General features: G+C 36.4%; 1 protein-coding gene and 1 pseudogene across 8 annotated transcripts in view; one reads left to right on the forward strand and one right to left on the reverse strand.

The window, feature by feature from the left end:
• The window catches only part of LOC109114253 (DNA mismatch repair protein MSH4-like), a 103,732-nt gene that overhangs the window by 19,004 nt on the left and 59,907 nt on the right, over positions 1 to 24,821 (forward strand). The window lies entirely within an intron of this gene.
• On the reverse strand, positions 499 to 21,044 carry LOC148803602 (protein FAR1-RELATED SEQUENCE 5-like; annotated as a pseudogene).

Genomic DNA, 24,821 nt, shown 5'->3' on the forward strand with positions numbered 1-24,821 from the left:
TGAGCCTCCAACCTAAGAAGGCACACATTTTTTTATAATAACCCGAAAACACTTACTCGCAATAACACCTGCCTGGAATATGTGCGCAAAACACTTCAATATGGACAATTACTCATAGACCTACCTCGTGCTTTCCATGTGATTCCATACATAATTTTGACTGAATAAGATGCGATGGATTTTGTTACAAAACCAAGCACCTCTTTTCCAGTCCAACAAGGATTTTCGGAAGTTATGGCGGAAACCCTGCAATTCATAACTCAACGAAAGAACTCCCCTCTATGTTTCACATCCACTGGACGCCATTCGGTAAGGTCAATAACTTACTAACAATGCGATAAAGACACCAATAAAATTTGGGGGCAACAACATGTCTCAAACATTTCTCCCATACGAATAACTACGGGTTCCATTCTAATACAAAGAAAATGTAAATACAAAACAATCATATCTATTCATTATAAACACGTTTACAAAAATTATTGATTATAGGGTAGCTCATTCTTTCCTCACTGACATTATACTCTCTAACGCCGGTCTCCGAGCTTCAAAACTCTTCAACTCCTTTACCTCAACTTCACATTCAGCCACTACTTTTCGCTGGCAGCTGCATTCTTCCGTGAGGGCTTCTAACCTCTCAATAGCTTTTGCAAGATTAGTTTCGGCCACCTTAAGACGGAAGCAAACGTCCTTCAAGGACCAACCAAAAACCAGCTCTGATCCCCTAAGGCCACAACCTTCCAAAATATATGGGCCAACGCGACAATGCGTTCCTCAACTTGCCCCATGTAGAAATCAATAGCTAAAAAACATTCACAAGTCTTCAGCCATTGAGCAAAGTCAAGCCATGAAAGCTGATCGTAGGGCCGATTCATAATATCAAACATTATTGTCACAACAGTATTCAACGCTGGCCCTACGACCACAGGGGGGAGCTCTGTAGAGGGTAGCCATTCATCCCGAATCACAACCGTAGCAAACTTCGACACAAACTTTGACACTAAAAACTTATCCGCAGCTCGAGACCCCTTCAAATCGGTGTAGCAATCCACAAAGCGTAGAAGGCCCGAGTCTTGCAACATCCGATAGTAAATAGGGTTCTCAAGCACGAACTTGGTCCAGGCAGTATAGCTAGTCAAAGACTTCGAGTTGTCAGTCCTGGGCTCTTAACACTTATAGGATACCGACCGATCCAGCCGGCCACAAAGACGCATAAATTTAGTGCCACCGATAACACCGAATAGACCACATTTGCCCCTAGACACTAGCAATGGGGGCCAAAAACCCTTACCCCCATCAGCCACTATGGCTGCCTCCCTCTTCAACAGCAACTCTGCTTATCGACTTCCAAAACGAAGTCCAAAAAGGGGCACTCCAATTTCTTCTATTGAGGAGCCATGTGAAAGGAATAGTGAACAAGATGGAAAATAGAAAAGGAACAAGAAAGAGCACTGAAATGCATTTGAAAACACACCCAGAGCAACACAGGAACAAATGCAAGAGAAATCAAAGTAGGGAGCCGATGCGTTGCCTCCCGTGCAGCTTTATAAGGAGTTGCATGCATCCAGAATACCAAATGACATTGGAGAAGATGAACAGACGCCAATACGTGATCCCAATTAATGCTTAATGAAAAAGCAACCTGAGAAAAATTACTGATATACCCCTCCAATAGGCAGGATGGAACGACACATTAATTTGAACAACCCACCACGTCATTAGTTGACACTCTAAAAATAGGACACCAGGGCCACACCTCCCGCATAAACCAGCATATTTATTACAAATGACGGCTAAAACAACCCCAATGATAACAGCCACATCATCCAACACCCTCCCCCTCGACTCCCAACGGTCACTGAACACAACATGCTATCGGGAACAGTATTGTCACTACACTTAAAGGACCGCCTAACAAGCAGGGGGGCTTGTCACCTAGGCTAGAACAAAATGCACAAGTACCTTTGAGCAATCCCTTTTCGCCAACAACCAGAGGGCTGAAGTTCACAAACTCAACATATGCTCGCCCATTTGCAGAAAGGGGATCACCTACAGTACAATTTCTATTCAATATCACAAACCCACATAAAGGACCACCTAACACATAAAAGGGGGGACCCATTGCCCACACAGGTAAATGATAAGTTAGTGTCTTTTGCTAATTCCCTTCCTGCCAATGGATAGGGGGGCTGAAACGCACAAACGAAGCATATCATTGCCCATTGACAGAAAGGAAATCACCAAAAGACAAGGGGGATAAACCATGGAATGTTGGAAACCCCATCTAAGATCACAAACGCACAAAATGCACGACCATCCAAGTAACTAACTCCCAACTCGTTAATAAGTAGGGAGGGCTGACAAAGCACAAAATTAAGTTTATACCACCCACACAAAATCACAAAATAGGGTAAATCCCCAAACCCAACGCACGCAAACGAATCCACCGAAAGACCTAAAAACAAGTGTGAAAGCAAAGTGCTTATCGATAAGCTCCCACTTATTGATAAGCAGGGGGGCTAATGTAGGTATATAGTGCTCACTCAGTCCCTCAGAGCACAGTAAACACCACATCGATACCATACGGACGCTTGCGATTAGCCTACAGCCAGCCTTCGCTCCGTGATGAACCAACAGCGCGTATTGCTGGACCGCGATAAACCCACGATTCATGACACACTCGTAATGAGCCCATCCTTAGCTCGAGCAAAAGCAAACTTACATTGAACCTACGATGAGGTTCATATGCACTCGACCTTGCGATATACCCTCAATTACTGCAGCACTATAGTCCGCTAAGAACCGCGTCCATATACTACCTATGCGCGTAAGATCGAGGGGAAAAACATGGCAAGGCACCACGTAAGTCTAATAAGGCGTCGTCCGCCAGACGATGATGTCATTAGCGCCACATCAATTGGGTAAGGCAAACAAGAGGTAGTAACACATGTGAGTTATGAGGATCTCCGAGTGAAAGGAAAGTTGATCATCGGAAAGATTCCCATAGGGACATGTGGTGAAACCCCAGTAGTGCCCTTAATGATTAATAGCAAATCCAATATTCCCTTTCCTAATAGGAAACGAGCACCTTTAGCTCCTTCCTTTTAGGTTCTCAGGATCTTCCCCATAAATAGAGATCCTCCTCGTAATGAAACTCATTCAGTGATCAAGCACCCTTATCATTGATTCCCAAGCTCTATCATCTCGACGAGATGCCCTAGCTTAAGAACCGATCCCCTAGACCCACGGTCTTTCTTTGTCTTTCAAAGAGACCATTTCCCCAACCTTGCCTTTACCCCACCTACAAGGGGCATATGAGTTATCCAACTCTGAAGGCCAAATTAGATATCCTTGTGTGAATGGAAAATTCCTTAAGCGTCTTTATGCTTAATTTTCTACCACCATGTCTATGCGTGGCATAACTGCCTGGACAAACCACCATGTTTGTACATGGCTAAACAGATTGGACAAACCACCATGTCTGCACGTGGCAAAACTGCTTGGATGAACCACCATGTTTGCATGTGGTTAAACTGCTTGGACAAACCACCATGCTCGCATGTGGCTAAACTGCTTGGACAAACCACCAATGGTATCAATACGTGCTAAAATTACTAAAATGCCCCCCTAATCACTCTCACTTGGTTAAACTGTTGGATCGGCACACGAACTACATTGGCTTGATCCCAAATGGGTACGCAGGCAGCCTAATATTTAGGTCCAGCCACATCCTCATTAAACATACTTTTTTCTCTTTAATTTGTTACAGGTTCTATATGATGATCTACACTTTGAGATTACTAGAACCTTTGATCAGTTCTATATAATGATCTACGCATTTAATCATCCATATTATTAATCTTTAACCTTTATTTCAATAGATTTTTTTTCTTAATTAAAGAAAATAAAAATCCTTGGTTTTGTGAGTCTTAATGATGATCTTCACTTGGAGATCATCAAAACCTTTAATTTTGATCATCTCCAAATCTTTGTTAATCACAATTTGATTCTTGATGGGTTCTATGTGATAATCTACACTTGGAGATCATCGAAACTTGTACTTGATTTTAATCATTTGTTTCAAAAATGTTTTAAATCTTTTTAACCCTTGATAGGTTTTGTCTATATTATCAAAACAATCAATCTTTGATTGATTTTTATCTTTACCGGTTCTATATAGTGATCTACAATTAGAGATAATCGGAACCTTTAAGTGATTTTAATCATTTGTTACAACAATTCTTAAAGTCTTGATAGGTTCTATATGATGATCTGCACTTAGAGATCATTAAAACTTGAACCTCAATTAATCTTTGAAATTCATTCATCTTGATAACTTTTAGCTTTGATGCTAATCTTCATTGGTTCTATGTGATGATCTACACTTGGAGATCATCAGAACCTGTACTTTGTTTTGATCATTTGTTTTAGAAATGTTTTAAATCTTTGAGATTAATTTAATCATTGATAGGTTCTATGTCAATATTATCAATACTTTCAAACTTTGATTGATTTTGATCTTTACCAGTTCTATATAATGATCTACAATTAGAGATCATCAGAACCTATAAGTGATTTTTATCATTTGTTACAATAATGCTTTAAATCTTGATAGGTTCTATATGATGATATGCACTTAGAGATCATTAGAACCTGAATTTTAATTAATCTTTGAGAATCATTCACCTTGATATATTTTATTAATCTTTGATGCTAACTATCGCTGGTTCTACATGATGATCTACACCTGGAGACCATCATAACCACTAACTTAATCATCTATACGATGATAATTGTGTGGGTTTTTAATTCTCAATGAGATCATCAAAACCAATAAAGTCTTTTTGGTCTTAAAGAATTTCTAATATGATTTTCGCTTTTATTTGTGATCTAGACCTAGAGATCACTAAATGTCTTGAGCTAAAATAGTTTTACCCTAATATTTTACAGCGACCCTGAACATTCTTAGGGAGAATGGGAATGTTTGTAAAACAACCCCAAAGCACAATGTTAAAGATCAAATTAAGTCTCTTTCATCAGTGATAAAAAATCACAATTCTAAACATTAGATAAATAAATACAACTCCAGGATTAGGGGAATATAAGAACTGAATAAATTAAGTCTAAACATTAGATAAATAAATTAAGTCTCTTTCATTAGTAATAAAAATCACAATTTTGTTGTTGACAACAGTTAAAAAAAAGAGGCAGAATCACATTCATTCTCTTGTTGTTGATAGCAGTAAAAAAAAGGAAGGGCCGAATCATATTCAGCCTTTTTTGCTCTCTCTCTTTGTTGTTGACAACAGTTAAAAAAACAAAAAGAAAAGAGGCAAAATCATATTCAGCCTTTCTTTTTGGAGCCTATACGTGAAAGGGATTGACTCAATAAGGCTGAATCTCTTTTTTTCTCTTTTGGCTAGAGTAATGAGCTAGAGAAGTTAGAAACGTGCTAGGTCTCTTTAGCTTCTATATTTATCTAAACAGAAGTCCTAATCATAGTAGGACTTTTGTTTACCCATCTTCAATTTAAAAAAAGGGACTACACTTTATGTATGGGCCCACATTCATAATTTTCTTAAGCCCATTTAATTATACTCTTTAAGCCTTATGTAAAAGATTCTTGGGCCTATTAAATAATGGGCCACACTTAAGTCATATGGGCCAATAATAATAAAAGAAAGCTTAACAATATACGTGTAGACCCTTTTTCTTTTACAATTTCCAGCCCATTGAAGGGGATTTTATTTTTCACTTTAAGTCCTAATTAAGTCTAATTCACAAAAATCTATCCCGATCAATTAAAAATGGCTTGAGCACTACAACCTCAAGCTATTTTTTTGAGCTCACAGTGCTCAAGGGGGCATTCTTAAGTCCTTAAGTTTGCTAGATTAGGAGGAGGTTATTAAGATACTCCCAAACATATCTTAAAATAACAATAACAATAATAATAATAATAAAGAATAAAAAGGGCTTTCTTATAAGCCTAGTTAATCTTATTGATGGACTGAAACATTTTAGTAAAGAAAGGGGCATGCAGTCTAGTTTGGTGAGCAACAGGCCCCAAGTTAATTGGTCTTGTTTGTAATGCAATAAGCATTTAATGGGCTTGTAATATAACTCATTTAATGGAACACTAGGCCCTAAAAGAATAAATCTGTATTAACTAATTTTTTGTGACGTGTCTCAATTATTTATAAGGGGATGCCACTTGTCTTATTCTAACAAGAGGGCTATTTTCCCTCCTTTAACAACTTGAAGTGGGGGGACACATGTCACTTTAGGGGAGAGAGTTACTTTCCCTCCTCTAACCACTTTTAGGGGAGGGACACATGTCACCCTAGGAAGAACGATTTATTTTCCCTCCTTTAACCACTTTAAGTGGGGGGACACATGTCACCCTAAGGGAGAGAGTTACTTTCCCTCCTCCAACCACTTTAAGTGGAGGGGGACACATGTCACCCTAGGAAGAAGGATTTATTTTCTACAAGGAAGAATGATCTATAATAACCCCTCTCCTACAAGGGGAAGGGGCTAATGCCTTTTTGTTGGTTAATTCTATTTAGTTGATAGAATTTACAACAACAAGAGACAAACCAAAGGAGAAAGAAGAGAATATTGTGGTGTGGAAGAAAAAGAGAGAATAGGAGAAAGAAGAAGGTAGGGATTGCAGTATTCCTCCTCCACCTCTTCATTATGATACTCCTACAACTTCCTCTATTATACTTATGTCTTTCCTTATACTCCTTTCACACACTTTCCTTCTTTGTTGTTATTATTTCCTTTTTTTATTCTTGTCTCATTACAATCGTATGTGAGGGAGGCAACCATCTACAGCCTTGTTCATGAAACTTGGCTAGTTATGATTCGTCACAAGTTATTAACCTGTGTGTAAGGGGGAAAAACATCTACAACCTTGTTCATGAAACTTGGTTGATTATGGTTTCTCACACCATGATAAATGCGCATAATCTCAATTTAAAGGCCATTTGCAGCCTTATTAATGAAATACGATTATTTATGATACCTATTTACTTGTTATATATAAAAGTTTGTTTATATATTTGCTGGTGTTTTTCTCAAACAAAGAGGGAATATATACTAGATTTTTCAAAGGAAAATTCTATAAAGAAATGATACTTAGTTTAGTTTCTTCATTCGTACTTCTGAATCAGAATCAAAAGGTTTTCTCTGCCCCTAGTAGAGACGTAATTAAGGGAATATCTACGTGATATCCTGAATGGGTTTACCCAAATAACAAAAAAAAAACAAAACTCAGTTATTAGTCTAATTGGGTGAATTATGTTATGTGAGAAATTATACTAAAAAAATTTCCACTAAAAACAGTGTTTGGGTCTTTGTAATGGCTGTAGTGAGTAGCACTATCTGGACTGAAAGAAAAAGCAGGCTGTTCCAAAGAGTAGTGGAATTCCACTAAGTACATAGCAATGGTTAGTTTAAAAGAGTTTATAATTCAGTCTCTTGCCCTGGTGTTTTATGGTTTAAATGATGCATGATGGAGTGTGAGAATTCAAGGCTTCTTATGATATGACTTGAATGGCATTCTTCCCAAAAAACATTGTTCACCTTGTATTGATCGAAACAGTCCCAAAGAGAAGCCTTTAACAACTCCAATAGGCCGATTTGAACACAAATAATAGTCTTGACAGCCAAGAATGAAACTTTGCTTTGATACCATGTCATACAACCAGTTCGTACACGAGAAGAGAACATAGTTCTGGGGTATAAAATTGAACCCATCAACTCCACCCTAAGAGACAACAATTATATATATGAAATATTAGATATTTGAAAATAAATATTTACATAAAATCCCTTGCAAGAAATAAACAAGAAGGGAAATACAATACAACAGGGAGTACAGAGTATGATACATCATTGAGACTCTTAACATGGGAAACATTCAGCTTTTGGGAATAGGTCTTCGTCACTTCCTTTTTTTTTGAGAGAAAGTAAGTTATAATTTCATTGATAAAACCAAAACAAGAATGACAAGCTGTTGTACTAAGGGGAATACACAGTCGATGCCCATATATTCCTACACCCCCACAACCTACTTTACAAAAAGATTATCAAATATGAAAATGGAATTGAAATTTTTTTCCCTACAAATTTTGTTCATAGCCATCTAGGAAAACAATTTCCCCAAGATTTTTTGAAAAACCGAGTCTACCAAGCTGCTATTGTTTTTAAATCCTTGAGTTTATCTCCTGCCATACACACCAAAAAACTATTGCAAGAATAATGTTCTATGCTACCTTCCCCCTCTTGGTTTGACCATCATTTTTCCAGCTTTGTATGAAGTCCACCATTGATTTTGTGTTATAGGTTTGCACCACAAAAAATTTCCAAATCCTTGACCATATCTCATGGGCAAAATGATTGTGTAACATCAAGTGGTTAACTAATTTGACATGCTTGTCACATAACACACAATTATTGGACTCTAGAGGCATGTCCCTCCTGGTCAAGTTATCCCTAGTTAGAATTCTATTACGGTAAGTGGTCCACACAAAGAAGGCTACCTTTGAAGGAACATTTTTACAGTAAATGATGTTTGGTGGAATAATCTACTCCTCTGATCTGGAAATGTAATTATAGAAAGATTTGACTGTAAAAGTTCCAAATTTCTCCCATTTCACTTCTATCACTGCTCCTTATCTCCACCTAAGTGCTACAAAATTTATGAAGCATTTCCACCATTGCCTCCACTTCCCGGTCATTTAGGTTTCTTCTGAATTGAGGAGTCTGGACTACATTCCCATTCTGCACCTATAAGTGGTCTACCACCCAAGCTTCTTTGTCTATTGCCAACTCATACAGGGTAGGGAAAGACTCTTTCAGAGGTCTGCCTTCGGACAAATAGTCTCTCCAGAATTTTACTCGATGGTCATCACCAATCTTAAAACATATTCCCTTTAAGAAAGGGTCAAAATCTTTCCTTATGCCCCTCCAAACAGATCACCCATAAGGCTGAGTAGGCACCCCTGACTCCCATCCCGTGTGACTCTGTCCATACTTAGCAATTACCACCCTTCTCCACAGACCTCCTTGGCTCTCACCAAACCTCTAAAACCACTTTCCCAGCAAAGTTGTGTTAATATCCTTCACTCTTCAGACACCCGATCCGCCTTGAACTTTAGGTTTTTGCATACCTTTTTCCAATTAACCAAATTATATTTCTTCTCACCCTTCCAAATTCCCTTTAAGAAATCTCTCATTTTCATTTTGATTAAATTTTCCACTCCAATTAGAATGGGTATAACAATGTTTGTAGTATCCATCCACAGGTAGTGCTGACTAATATGTAGTTGCATGGAATTTACCAACCAGCCTACTACTGTGTAATTCTCCTACATCGACCTTGTAGGAAGGTTAGATCCATCATATGGATGGCCAAACCATGGTAGATGGTTTTGGCGAAATTTCAAAAATTTTCTTGCAACCTTTCGGGAATCATATTCCCAGTTTTAGAAAAACTGCATTTTTCAAGCATCGTTCTTGCACCGAAACCAGACCAATTCTGAAACTAAAAGGAAGGGAGAAATATACCTGATATGGATTCCACAAATGTAGCTCCCAAAGTGGTATTTCACGCCCAAACTGAATCCCAAACCAGCCACCACAGAAGATGGCGTAGCTTGAGATGAAGCTGGTTCACCAACGTAGTTTTTAGCAAAACTGCAATTCAACAGATTGGATCGTACAAGGGAGGTGAGCACGAAATAATTATGATATTTTCTTGCAAAAATCAGAAGTTGAAATTGATCAAAATCAGTCACAAATATGGAGAACGAAATAGGGTTTCTAGGGCAGAAAGAGCAGAGAGAAAGAGTTGATAGTAGAGTGTTTCACTGAAGTAGTTCGATCTCTCCTTTTATAAGCCTTAAGTAGCACCACTCCTAATTGAATTAGGAGGTTCCTAATCCAAATCTTAATTTGGATTTGGACTCTCTAAGTGGATAAGACTTATCCTCTTATCCTAATGGGTGCTTCATACCCGTATCCAAACCCATATTCGCCCAAGTCATATGACTGATTAAGTTGTCATGTGACCACTTGATTAATCCAATTAATCATGGGCTTTAGGCCCATTAAGCAAGTGGCTTCCATCCCTAGGTAGTTGTTGGCCCATTTAGGTTCACTTTGTATGGCGTGGGACCCCAACAATGACCTTAGATAAGCCCAAATGGGTTTGGCCCAGCCTTTGTGAAAAGGCCTGGCCGAATTCACTATCAAGTACAGTGAACCCCTGAGTCCATCACTATGGGCTCTAAATGGGCTCAAAATTTACATTAAATGATCCTTGAGTCCAGCCATCCTATGAAGGCCCAAGGGTAATGGACTTAAGTAAGATATAGCCCATCAGGTATACCGCCCTTAACGGTCTCTTACACTTAACACTACCCGACAGGGAAGGATCTCACCCCAGGCTGCAAGGTGCAGTGTTGCACTCTTTGTTTGAATGGGTATCGGGAATTAAAACCTTTTGCAAACATTTTTTCTTAAAACATAATATATATTATCATATAAATATATTTTGCAAAACAAATCTCAAACACGATTGAAATTGACTGCCGGCAAATTTGATTTCCATCAAAAAGAATGCAGTCTCGATCATTCACTTTGTCCGACAAAGGGGTTGATCCTGTCACTATGATCATCCACTTGAGTGAATTCTCAAACAGCTCCAACATACCCAGGTTTTGACCCCCAAAGGATCTCACTACTTGGCATATCAAAGACACCCCATTCCGACACCCAGTGCAGTACCATAATCGAGTATAGGGATTATGTGTAACTTTCCAATTTTTCCCACAAGTGTCCAGGGCATGATCGGAAATTGGTCCGGGTTCAGTGTTTCAAACAAACACACACCACATGTGCTTCGGGTCCAACCCTAGCAGCTGAGACAGGCTGCCCCAACCTTCTTGGCAGCACATCAGTGTTAGGCTTGGCAGGATAAACTTCCCAAAGTCTTTTCAACGGCTGAGAACATTCTAAACTAACACGAGTCTGATAAGTGTCCAGTTTAAGGGTAATTGCACAGAAACACATAAATTATAACATGAAACAATTATGTAGTTTTACTCATTTACAATAGATGGATATATACATCAATCTGATTGGAGCTAAGGGCATACACTATCTAACATAACTCTCATAGGTAGTATCATCAACTACAGGTTACTTCTTGCTCTGGTGATGTAACCCAATTTCCCTCTACTACATACAAGTATTTTTATAGACGAAGACCATGCAAAATAATTAGTTCCATACAATTCTACAGTGGTCATTGCCCTTAATAAAGTCTCCACAAACCCTCTATGTCCAAACCCGAAATCTATGGTATATTTGATTTCTCCTTCAATTTGCTCCATTAAGTAAACGAATGCAAATGGAAATTAAATTAGGGTTTTACTAAACTAGAATTTCTAACCCAAGAAAAAAACAACTCTTCACTCCCCCCCCCCCAAAAAAAAAAAAAAAAAACTAGGGTTTCACAAGACCCAATAGGATGGGAGAAGAAGAGAAAGTGCAACTGCTCCAGTAGAGTTTCCAAAACACTGTCCAACATAAATCGGCCTTAAAGGAAATCAAAGAGCTTCCCTTTGATCTCCAAGTGCCAACTTTAAACTATATCTAGATCCCGTATCAAAGTTTCTCCAAGTTAACAGAAAGAATTATCAATAGACCCCTTTAGACAAAAAAAATATCTATATAGTGTTTATAAAACAAGTGTTTTTAACTAAAAATATCTATGTAGTGTCTGTGAAATTTACCCCTTTAGACAGAAATTAACAAAAAGAATTTACTCATTTGGACATAAATTTACCCCATTAGACATATATTATTAACTATATATAATCAGTTCAGGACAGAAAGAAGCGCTCCTGAGCTAATTATTAATCGGGACCCAAGCCACAGAATGAGAACTGGCATAACTAGTTTGGTTGGTTTAGTTCTGTTGGATACTTAGCTATACCCGACCAGTTGATAGCTCTAATGGTTTCGAAGAACCTACTTGAGTTTTGAAAAAGCTGCAATTGTAGGTTGTATTGATTATTTGAAAGGCCTGGAAGAGAATATTGTTCTTGTGAAATGAGGATTGTATCTGTTGGTACATATTTAAAGGATTGGTTCACCATGCAAGGCAATACAGTAACTTTCCTTTGCAAATCAAGAGGAAGAATTCGTTTGAGAGGGTAAATTATGGATATTCCATTTATACCACATATATTTATTTAATGCATGCATTCCAAGGAATTTATGGAAAACATCAGAATAACCATGCTTTATGTATGGGATATTGTAATTTGTAAGAGCAGATTCATCCTTCTAACTATTGCATCTGGTTCAGCCATTTAATTTTGTAATCTATTACTATATAAAAGAAAACAGATGACCACTATCATGAGAGGCTTCGATACATACGAAAAAGAAAAGAAATGCATAAAATGGGTTTCTTCTTTTTCTATCTGATATGAATACCATGTGCAATAAGCATGCCTTTCCCACTTGTAGTAATGAAGATAAACATAAGTAGAAAGGAAGTAATGGCTTGGGGGGCAATTGTCAGTCTCTAGGTAGTAGAATTGTCACATTGCCTGGTGTAATGTTAAAATCTCAGGCTGATTAGTGTGATGTGATTTTGAATCTTAGAATGGTCACTTTGTGGAGAAAATGCCAAAGGTAGGTTTGAATCTTAGAATGTGCTAACCGTGGATTGTTAGTACCAACATTGAGTAATGGCCCTTTCTAAAAAAAAAGAAAAAGGTCTTCAGGACTGGTATGAGTGTTATAGGTGGAGATGTTTATAAATTTGAATTGTTGTAGGTAGGCCTGCAGTTCAAACAGATTTCTGAGGTAGAGTGCAGTCTAAAAATCAATATTTTACCACTCCCATGATGTTGAGAGTCATATCCAGAAGTGGTGCTTTCTTTTGAATATCCTCCTTACCTCCCTTCATCACCACAGTCGCGTCCTTCTTGCTTTTAGTCTTCTAGTTTTCCATAACACTGGTTGAGACGCTTGAGCTATCTTCTAAAGGCCTTGCCTCTTTCTTGTAGCGCTGTCAGCACACAGGTATGTACCTGCATTTAGAGTAGTTTGTCATTCGCTCTGTTATGACATGGAACATTTGTTCCAACAATACGAATAAAAAGAAAAAGTTTGTAAATTCTAAATTGGTTGCCATTTTTTAAGGGAAATTGAGGGAAAATGAACCTCATAATAATTATATACATTTTTTATGTGTCATGGTGTAACCCGTTTTACCCGGACTATTTAACTATTGGCCATCAACCCAGGGCAAAAATGGTTCAGCCTTTGGATGGTTTCTAAAACACATTGTTTATCAGTAAATGCATAAATAACAATAAATGCACAAATTAATATAATTAATGTTAATTTCTGATATTCATATTAAATAAGAACAATTAAATTTATCTTTAAATTTAAAGGTAACTAAATTGATCAAACCCACAATTATTGTTCATAAATAATTTATCAATTAATTAATTATCAATAAATCCCATATTAATCAGTTTCTAATATTCTGTAACCAAACACTCTAATGTTAATCATTCTTGCCTAGAATGAGTAAGAATTAAGAGAATGAGGCCAAGAGCAGTGAACCAAACATGGCCTTGGTTGACACCTCCCATGCTTACGACTCCTTCAGGCCCACAATATCAATCTTTATTATCAACATCAGATCAATGCCTGAGTTCCCATTGAAGTCATGGTTAGTCATTTTTATAATATATACTACTACAAATGGGTAGAGTTTTGATGGTAAAAGAGACGCTTAGTTTGAAATTCAAATTTAAGAATTCAGATTTTAAATGAGAAAGATGTGAGTTTTGTAATAGATGGGCAAATAAGAAGGTCAATACGGGTTTTATTTTACCCAAATAAGCCATGCATTAAGGGTCACTTGAATACCCAACCCGGAATTTTTCATCTTCTTGACCCGATTGTGATCCACAATAGAGCATCATGTCATGGTCAATGAAAGACCCCTGTTGCTCTCTTAAATCTTCCCTTAAATGCTAGAAACTTTACAAAAGTTGTTTTCCAACTAAAAAAACCAAAAAACTATGAAAAAACAAAGGGAAAAATTTTGTGAATACAAAATAGAAATACAACATCCAAAATGGCAAAAACTTTTAGTTAACATAATGTTTAGATTGATGAGACAAAAGGAATTGATTTGTTAAACTTGACTGAAAATGAAAACTTCCTTGATTACAAGTTTTGATCCTTTCAAAGATCCTTGAAGGTTTGAGAAATCAACCAAGTCAATGTTGGCTTGCGAAATTTAGAAAATGTCGTCCCAGCTGGATCTATTCGCTATCATAGAATGGGAATGAAACCTTATCGGATTGAATTGGAACGAACATATCAGAAATGAGATATTGGATAGAATGAGAAGAGAGAGAGTTTTGCATAATGAGGAAAAAGAAATCGAGATTTGATGGGAGAGGAAAGGATTAAATGCCATGAGCATCAAAGTTGTCTACATTGTGCACCACTGAACACTAACGTCGGAATGCTATTTGAAACCCTAAAAAATGCAGAAAACGATAAGGAAAGTGAATGCTCGGATTTACTACAATGAAGAAGCAAAACAAAAAGCAAAAGTTGGATTTGAGACGTTGAATATACCTGGTTCGAGATAAAGAACACGAATGCTCGGATTCAGTAGTTCGGCGATTGTTCTTCATCGTTCAAGAGAAAGAAGATGAATGAGTGGATTTAAAAGAGGGGTATATTGTGTCTTTTAAAAAGTACTTAGGGGTATTTTTATCTTTGTATAAGTGCATTAAGTGTCGGGCTGCAATCTTAATATTTCATATCTAAAAAACCATTTCAGATCATTATTTCAAACACAATCCAAACACGTCTGATGTCTGAAAAGCAAGTTCTTTAGACATTAGACGTCTGAAAAGTGTTATCAATCGCCACCTTAGCCCAATTAGACTCATCTCAGTTCCTAAGTCAATTCTAATGATCCCTTAGACTTATTTGTATCATAATTAAGCATTGATGAGAAGGAATACTCATCTACAAATACTTATTTGTATCTATTGATGTTTGCATATGTGAAATGGAATATTTAGCTTCATATGAAGCCATAGATAACTATGTAAATCAATTTATGATGTAATTTCATAGAAAGTTCAATTTTTGGAAATTAAATTGAACAAACTCCCAACTAGCTTTGGTATCTTAGCATCATTAATTTACATAATAATTGTAAATGATGTAAATTTTTCTAATTCCAAATGTTCTAAAATAATCCATTACCCCCTCCCCTCCAAAAAAAATTAATAAGAGAGAGATAGAGAGACGGATGTTAAGATAGACAAAATAATAATTCAAAGAAACTCCAAATACACAATTGAATCATGGAGTTTGTGATGGAAGTTCATACACATCTCCTACAACTTGCTCATATGTTTTCAATTTATCTTGTTTTTCTTGGCATGATTCTCCCTTTTAGGCTTGGCTATCACCAAAACATAACATATAGACCCCATGGTTGCTCTTGTAGTGGCAAGGCCCTAGAAAGCATAATAATAAATATATTAATAATCTATTGAGGCATAGATTTTAAAAATTTGATGTTTCTTCAATGGTCTTGACAAATTCTTTCTAAATCTATTTCAAAAAAGCAGCAAGGTTTGGGTAGCACATTTATTAGTAATTGACATTCACATAAAAATAGTAAACTTACTAACATGTTTCATGAATTTTGCGGGGAAAGTGGTTTCTCATGTTGGTCAACGTTAGTTGTAATTAAATTCTTTGTGTAGATGTTAGCATTTAATGATTCCTGTACAATCAAATTAAAATGTATTTGTTAGTTCCATTTTGAAGTGCACATTTACTATGAATTTTAAAATATTAACCTGACCCAATTGTGCATTTGCACTTACAAACTTTTTATGTAAATCCCCTGGAGCTAATGAAGCCTAAAAGAATGTAAGTGATGTTAGAAATTTATTATTTAATCAATTTAAATATTAAATAAGTATTAAAATACATGAAAAAATAATTAATTAATTACTTGTAACCAACTTGTATGTAGGCTCATTTGATGAAAATTGGCATTTAATAATTTTATTTGGTACATATAAAGCCAAGTGATTCAGATTGAGCATGTGTGATACATTAGGATTAAAAGCCACTCTAGTAGTAACATCATATGAACCATATTTATAACATCACAAAAATACAAAAAAGTTACTATCAAATTATTTAAAATAAAGAAAAATTATCCTTAAAGATGTATTTTTATTCTTTTATCTTTTCTAACAACCTCTTTTTCCTTGGCTCCTTCATGTGATTCCTCACAGGCAATACAATAAACCAAGTAAATAATATGAATGAGATGAAAATTCAATTAAAAGTATATAAATAATAAAAGAAGTATCACACTACAACAAGGAATAAAACAAACCAAGTAAAACAAACCAAGTAAATAAAACAAACCAAGTAAATAATATGAATTAGCATAAAATTCCAATAATAATATATATAAAAAATATCATACAACGTCATGTTGATGAGATTGTCCTTTTTTTTCTTTCATTTTTCCAAACAAATTTTTTTCTTATCTATTTCCATTTCATTTACACTAGAAAATTCAAAATCCAAGACCCTACTCTTCAATATATCTTCTACTCCTACACGTGCATTATTAAATGCATCTAATAATTATGAGAATGCCCTTTTATCTTCTGCAGCACATGTTGATATTTCTCTAGATACTAATAGTCTCATTAGGATCAACTTTACACAACAATCAAAAGTAGTTCCATCCTTCGCATCCCTTGTCCATTGTTTTAAAATATACTGTAATGGAACCTGTTTTAATAATCTTTTTATAAAACACGAAGTGCATAAAAACACAAAAATCACACAAACTCAAACTTCTTGCAACTGCATACAACCACTATGTTTGATGGGTTGGATGTAACATTATGTTGACGAGGTCTATTGGAATATTTCACTTTGTGTAGAAAAGTTGTTCCAACATCATGGGAGTGTATATACATGAAGTTCACTTCAATATCTTTATTGGAATAGACACATTGGGTGTACTTTGGTTCATCTTTACCTCAATTTCCATTTCTTTTCAACAGCGAACTGCTACAGCTCTCTCGAAATGTTTAAAAAAATTCAGCTAAATTAAGAGATGGTTTTAAATACCCTATCAATATACTACTCACGCTTTCATTCCTTTGTGGGCTTTTCATATCTGCACAAAATTCATTTTGCCCACATACTAAAGCCCATTTCTCCTTTACTTGAAATAACCCTTGAAGCTCATCTCATGCCATGCACTAAGATAAGAAACTCATCTTCATCTTCACGGTCATATATGCAACTACTGAAATCTCTATCAAATGATGGAGAAGCAACAAATATATTACTCAAATGTGTGGCTACATTTTGATATATGTGACATATACATAAACAATGACATGTTTTTAGAAAGACATGCTTTATTGCATTTGCCATTGCTGGATCTTGGTCTGTAAAAATTGTTTTCAGTTGTTTTCCAGACATTGCCCTTAGAAAAGATTGGAACACCCACTTAAAATATTTACTATGATCATACATCAATGCGGCTCCAAAAAACAAGGTTTTCTTATGATGGTTAATTCCAACAAAAGGAGCAGATGGTTGTTTATCTTCATTTGTTCAAAAAGTGGTATCAAAACAAACGACATCTCCAAAACAACCATAATCAACCAACATCTTTGCATCAACCCAAAAGATATTTGTAATTTGGTAATCTTCATCAAGCTGCATAGAGTTAAAAGGATGATATATTCTCTTCATGCAATGTATCGAATCGAAATACCTTAGTATAGCTCATGCACCCCCATTTTCCATGTCCTTCATTTTAGCATACAAATATTTGTTATAATCAATATTAGTGAAACCAAGATTTTAAATTCCACTAGCTTGTTTACCTTCTAATGTTGCCTTTGGACACATATCAAAACCACTAGCAAGATTGGCGTGAGCAACTTGAACTACTGTTATTTTCCTTTGTGACCTGAGCATGTATGATCTTTTTTGGAGTAACAAGTTGATGATTATGACCTCCTTCAAATTCAATCAAATAATATTTTCCATTTTCTTGCATCACAAGATTAAACATTGCTTTATAACCTGTTCTTGTTATGTCATGGTGAAATTTTCTATCAATTCACCTGTTATCATTACTACGAAAGCCTTCATGGGAACAACAAAATGTTTTAGTCTTCCAAATACTAGATTTTAGCTTGTAGCCTTGTGATATACGCACACTAAAATCTTCATTTCTAACAAACCCATTATTAAAATGGTAAACATCTTCCAAATTTTCAAGTATCATGCCAACATTTGGGACCATAAATTTTTTGTCTACATTTGTCTCATTGCTTGGTTGTGAGAAATTTGCATTTGAGGGGCTACTATAGATTCCTTTCATATCAAAATCAAGCCTACGTGCAGCACTACATACAACTTCCAAACCCTCATCAAGTTGATTATTCACTATAATGTTTTTAAAATCAGACTAGATAGGGAACCGTTCTAGGGTCCGGTTCTCAAGTCAAATGGTTTGACCATTTGGTCTGAATGGATGGCCCGCTTTGACAAAACATATACAACCAAAAAAAAATGGCAAAAACAATTCTCGGGTCAAATGGCTCGACGGTTCGTCTGCCTGGGTCAATGGTTCGCTAACTAAATCAATAGTTTTTGGCCAAATAGCAGTTTTAGGGTAAACAGTACCGGCCAGGCGACCGGTTCCTAGTTTTTTCAGTCCGACTGTGTGCTCCAATTCAGTTTTGAAAACATTGATTCTTTATACCTTCATAAAGTTGAGTGTTCTTCTCATTACACTCTTCATTATTTATCCACTAGGAAATTGTTCCATTTTCTAGAAAAAAAAAAACACAAATCAACTCGTATACCAATATATTCCAATCCTTTTTTTTTTAATTGTAACATGTGGTTATATTACTCCGTTTCTATTATTATTTTCTATGAAAACCAAGCATAACCAAATGCAAAGAAAGTACTAGAAAGCAAGGAAGAACCTTTTTCATAAGAAAAAGATTTTCTTAGGAGGTTAGGCTTCATTTATATGGTATGAATTCTCATAATTTAAGCATGTGGAGGCTCAGCAAATAAAAGCCATTAATTAATTTTTAGGTACAAGTTAAAGACTAAAAAATAATTATTTACAAAGATGAAAGAAAATTATATATTAGATAATGGTTATGGAAATGAGTGAAGCAATTCTACATAATCCTTTAGCTTCATGGTAGTGGTTGATAATAAATTGGACCTTCGATTTAAAACAGCGAATTATGAAATGGTGGGGCAAAATATGAGCCTTTTATTTTACAGTAAATCAGCTTCCTTATTTCCAATAAAACATATGGTAAAACTAAATAGACTAAAAAAACTTAAAAGAAGTTATCTTCATTTTTAGAACGAGACAACGCAGAACGAGACAACAGGAAAAACGATCATCCCCAGGCATGTTCTTCTGGCGGAGAGGAACAATGAAGAACTGGGAAAGCTTCTTGCCAGTGTGACAATTGCACATGGTCTTCTCCCCATCATCAAGAGAAAACCACTTTGACGATTACTGCCGGAGAAAACAACTCTGAGAATAAGAACTGAGAGAAAATCACTAAGGATTATTGCTTGTGAAGCTCTAACGACTATTGCTAGTGGCTGGTGGTATTTAGAAAATATTGACAACTGTGCTGGAGAAAACCACTCTTGTTATCATTGTCGGAGAAAACAACTCTAAGAAAAGAAGAAACAAAACAACTCTGAGAAAGACAAAAACAAAAAGAAGAAATAGGTAATTCCAAACGCTTTACTCTTTTTTAGAATCTAGAAAATTCTTAGAATTCATTCTTATCAGGATGAATTCTAATAATGAAAAATGGGAGAATTGAAGCACAAATGGGCCTTATTTACTAAAAAAAAACAAGCTTACTATTGACATTCCACAACATTGAACAATTTACTTAGTTAAAAACACTCTCCTAAACAATATATTTGTTAGTGGGAAGAGTTTGTTAGTGGGAAGAGTCTTTCAAGATTAAACACTATCCAAAACAATATATATATTGCATTAAAATAAAACATATTATGACCCCCCGTCACTACTAGACCTGTTCATGGGCTGGGCCGGGCTTTTGCTCTTCATCAACAGAATTTTTTCAGGCCCGAGCCCGAGCCCGAGCCCTATAACTTGGGCCCGAGCCCAGCCCTCTTAAAAAGCCCGAAGCCCAACCTAACAACTTGTACAAACTACAGAGTAACAGAGGCTGAAATGCATGACTTGTACAAAGTTGAGAAGTGCAAGACTCACCGCCGAAGAGAGGGACAATTGAGTTCACTAGTGGCGTGGCTGGCGCCGGTGCTTGAGTTTGCCGGTTCCTGAGAATGTGCGACAGTGCAAGTGAGAACGAGAACTGTGAAAGAGACGAGAGAGAGAGAAAGAGGACGGGTGGCGTGCACGTGTGCGAGAGAGAAAGAGAGAGAGAGAGAGAGAGAGAGAGAGAGGACTCACCGCCGAAGAGAGAGAGACGACCGGTGCCTAAGCTCGCCTTTGAGACTAAGAACGGTGGCTGCGTGCCTAGGTTTGTGCCGGCTCTTGAGAGTGAGAGTGAGGAGAGAAGATAGAAGATGAAAAAAGAGAATGGTAAAAGGTTAGTCATCTAGGAATTTAGGGTTGAGAAGAAATTACAAAATGTCAAGTTGGGCCTCGCTTTTAGGCCCGAGGTCAAGTCCGTAGGCTAAAATCCATGTGCAAGCCCATCTGGGGGGTCAAGCTGGCCGATCGGGCTACCTGGCCCATGAACAGGTCTAGTCACTACTAACCCCGTTAGTCTATTAGAAATGTGGGCTTACGTGTCATGTGGAGAGCATTCTCCAACAGCATAGAGGATTGCTAGGATCTTCTGTAGGCAAATGTTGTAAGCTAAAGCCATGTTTAGGAGGACTGTTGGGATCCCCATTCCTCAAGGGGTCAGGGTTGGGATTAGGACTTCTAGCCCTACTGGGGTTTGGGGCAGGGCATTTAAGTTTAGGGTTGGGAATGGGGTAGGCAAAACCCGACCCTGCCTTTTTACCATTTCAGATTTTTTTTTGTCTTTCACCTATTTTTATTCAAATAGGGGTTTGGGCGGGGCATTTAAAGTAGGTTGTGTTGTGCTAGCACAACATGATTTTGCAAGCTACCCATGCTATAGCAGGTTGTGTTGTGTCGACATGTGGGCTTGGGTGGGCCGTGCTTGCCTAACTTGAAACCCTTCATAGGTCAGGCCCATGCTAGGTCGGGTCCTGTTGTGGGTTAGGCTGTGAGAGACACATTTAAAAAAATGATGAAAATTTTAAAATAAATCAACAAAATTGACCAAAATTGAAAAAAAAAGAATTAATTTTATTCTATATGAATTTTGATGTATATAATTATTTATATATGAAATAATAAAATTAAATTAGAAGAATACAATACAATTGGAATTAAATATTTTAATAAAGTTGAAAATAAAAATTAATAAGAATTGCCCTGTTGCTATAGTAACGTCCCAGGCCTAGCATGGCCCATATCATGTCGAGCTATGCTGGCCCACGGGAAGAGTATTTGAACTTCAGGCTGCATTTGGATGTGATGTAAATCAAGAACATATGTAAATTTTACATCGGTTTGGTTTTGTATGTATTTGGAAAGAGGGTGTAATTATTATCGACGTAAAACTACACTCTGGTTCAGTTTTGTATGCGTTTGGATGGAGTGTAGTTTTACGTCGATAATATATGTAAAACCTCATCAGCTCTAGAGTTTTACATCGATAATCAATGTAAAAACTATATCAATTTTATCGATGTAAAACTTTACATTGTTCCACCCATCACTATTTTCAAAAAAACAACAGTCACTTTCTGGTTCAGTGTAAAACGTCATCAATGTATTTTTACACTTATGATGTTTTACACTGAATCCAAACGCAGTCTCAAGGACAACACCTACCCCCCCCCCCCGAAAAAAAAAAGGAACTTCAAAGAAAACCGTACTGGTTATAGTGCAACTAGGGATGTAATTTTGATCGGGTTTGGTAGAGAATTTATCATATTTCAAATATATTCGATGGAATTCGACTATAACACCGAAAAATATAATATTGAAAAAATTCATAACCAATCAACCGGTATCATAAAACTGGTAAGGAATTAGATGGTATTCATAAAAATTAAAAAGAGTTTTTGATTTATCAAAGATTTTCTAATTTCATCTTTTCCATCATCATATTTTTACCCGGGCCATAAACCATAATAGTTGAAATAATTAAATCAGGCAACCCCGACCCAACTTGCACCCCTAGAGTTTGGCAATGGCTCTGCCAACTTGGTGTTGATTACTAGAAAACATGTGATCTTGAACGAAGGCGTATGGGGCACTTTCTAACTTTTTATTTGTTTTATGGACGTTTATCGTGAATCCAAAGGATTGATTCTTTGTATGAAAAGAAACTGGTCACTTGATTTTTTTTTGAAATAATCATGAAGTAAGTATAATAACGTCCTTGTAGTATAGTGGTAAGTATTCATGCCTGTCGTGTGGGCAACCCGAGTTTAATCCCTGGCCACGGCATTTCATCACCTCATTTTTCTTAGTTTTTCCTTCATCCAAAGTGTCATCACTCAATAGTAGTAATGATCTGCCTCTAATTAGTCTAGCATCCTTATAGAAAGTCATTGTAGTATATTGTTAAATTAAGATTCAAGTGTCATCACTCAACACATATGAAAAATATGGAAATACTTGTACACAAATTTCATAAATATATTATTAGTAATAAGGTTAATGTCAAAATAACTATAAATAATATATAAATACATAGGAATTGTATATTTTAATGGTATATATGGAAAAATATATTACAATTAATATAACGGGATATATAAATATTACACAATTTTATTGACAATGCATCAATCAAGAATCCAAGACACAAATTATATGGATTTTTACAAATTAATACATGTACAAAGCCATTATTATTTTATTTTCTATTATAGTCTAAGACACAAAACATATGCAACTGTTACATTTGAATTATTATATCATTTTTTCTATTTCTATTTTTAATTTTTAACATTAAAAATCAACTAAAAAATTAAATCTCAAAAGTTTGTTAAATAATATTTTCACTTTTGTAAACAATAAATATGTTATTCCCAAGCATTCTATTTGTTGAAATGTTTGGCGGCGATTAAGCAATCATTCTTAGGGATGACAATTTTCCCCATCCCCGATGGGGACCCGACTCCCCAACCCGATGGGGTTGGGGTCAGGGTCGAGGATGGGGATTGAGGTCTCTGCCCTGCCCGCCCCCGATTATGTATATATATTATTTATATTATATATTAAGTATATTATTATATTATATATATATATATATATATATATATATATATCAAAACATATTTAAAAAAGTATTTATAGTTTAAAATTTTGATTTATTTTAAGTAAATTTATTTTTCAAATAAATACTATTATCTAACAAAATTTTGGGGATTCGATCCCTATAGGGAACCCATCCCCATCAGGGATGGAGGATGGAGGACAAATTTTATCCCCAACAGGGATCAAGGACGGGGACGGGGATTAATTTCATAATCGGGATCGAAGACGAGGAATATGATCCCCGCCCCGAATCCGTCCCATTGCCATTCCTAGTCATTCTCAAGCATTCTTTTATAAACAACATTTGGAGCTTTCTCCTTATGCTTGGAAAGAATGTTATTGGTAGAGAACCCAGCAGTAGCAACCCCCGATCCTTGTATGGGTAGCAAAACTGCATCTCCCTACAAAAAATAGCTCAACTTCCATTTTCTACAAATATGTACCCTAATACTCACCTCACAGCTCATTCGTGCTCTATGTCATTTTTTTCGCACTTGATAATGTTTAGCTGTCGAGACAATCTGCAATAAAGTTTACTATGCTTGTGCTAATGCTAGATCGTGATAAATCCCAATAGGTACCCAACATAAATACTTGAAATACCCAATGGCTGACATTCTATCTGCGATAAAATCACACTACTAGTTCACTTACACGATGATCAAACACATTAATTGACACGGTCACGATAGAACCCCAACTTTCATTCATCGATCAGATTGGTCAAACCACTAGTGATGATATCAACACTAAGTGTCTTCATTCAACAATTAACCTTGCCTGGGTGTATGATTGCATAGCAATTTCACTCCTTAACCCTGGATTTAACCCCAAGTAAAAAGTGAATTTGGCTCCGTAGGGCTACACAGTAACCCATAACCCCACAACGGAGAAAAAATTTGATCCCAAATCTCCTATGCAAACAACTAGACCTTACCAACCAGTGGTTGGTAACCTTATGATACAAATTGCATTTGTAAGGCCAACCAGTGGTCGGTGATGACTGTTGGTTTCCGCCAGTCAGAGAGGAAGAGAAAGTGAAAAAGGTTTGGGTCAGTGTGGGCATGTGATGAGAGAGAGGAGCGGGAAGTAGAATGGTGCGTGCATGAACTCTTGCCCAGATAGAAGCCGGACTCAAGTGCTGCCCACTTTAACTTGTTGACCATCACCGTTGGCCTTGACAGTGCTGTGGTGGGTCTCTTTGTTGAAAGTCAAATCATTATGATGACGCTCTAAAAGCAAAGCAACAACAGGTCCTTGTGGAGGGTCTCACGTGGAAATTTACTCGCAGGAGTAT

The sequence above is a fragment of the Nelumbo nucifera genome, chromosome 1 (assembly GCF_055504915.1).
Source record: "Nelumbo nucifera cultivar China Antique chromosome 1, China Antique-T2T, whole genome shotgun sequence".
Lineage (NCBI taxonomy): Eukaryota > Viridiplantae > Streptophyta > Magnoliopsida > Proteales > Nelumbonaceae > Nelumbo > Nelumbo nucifera.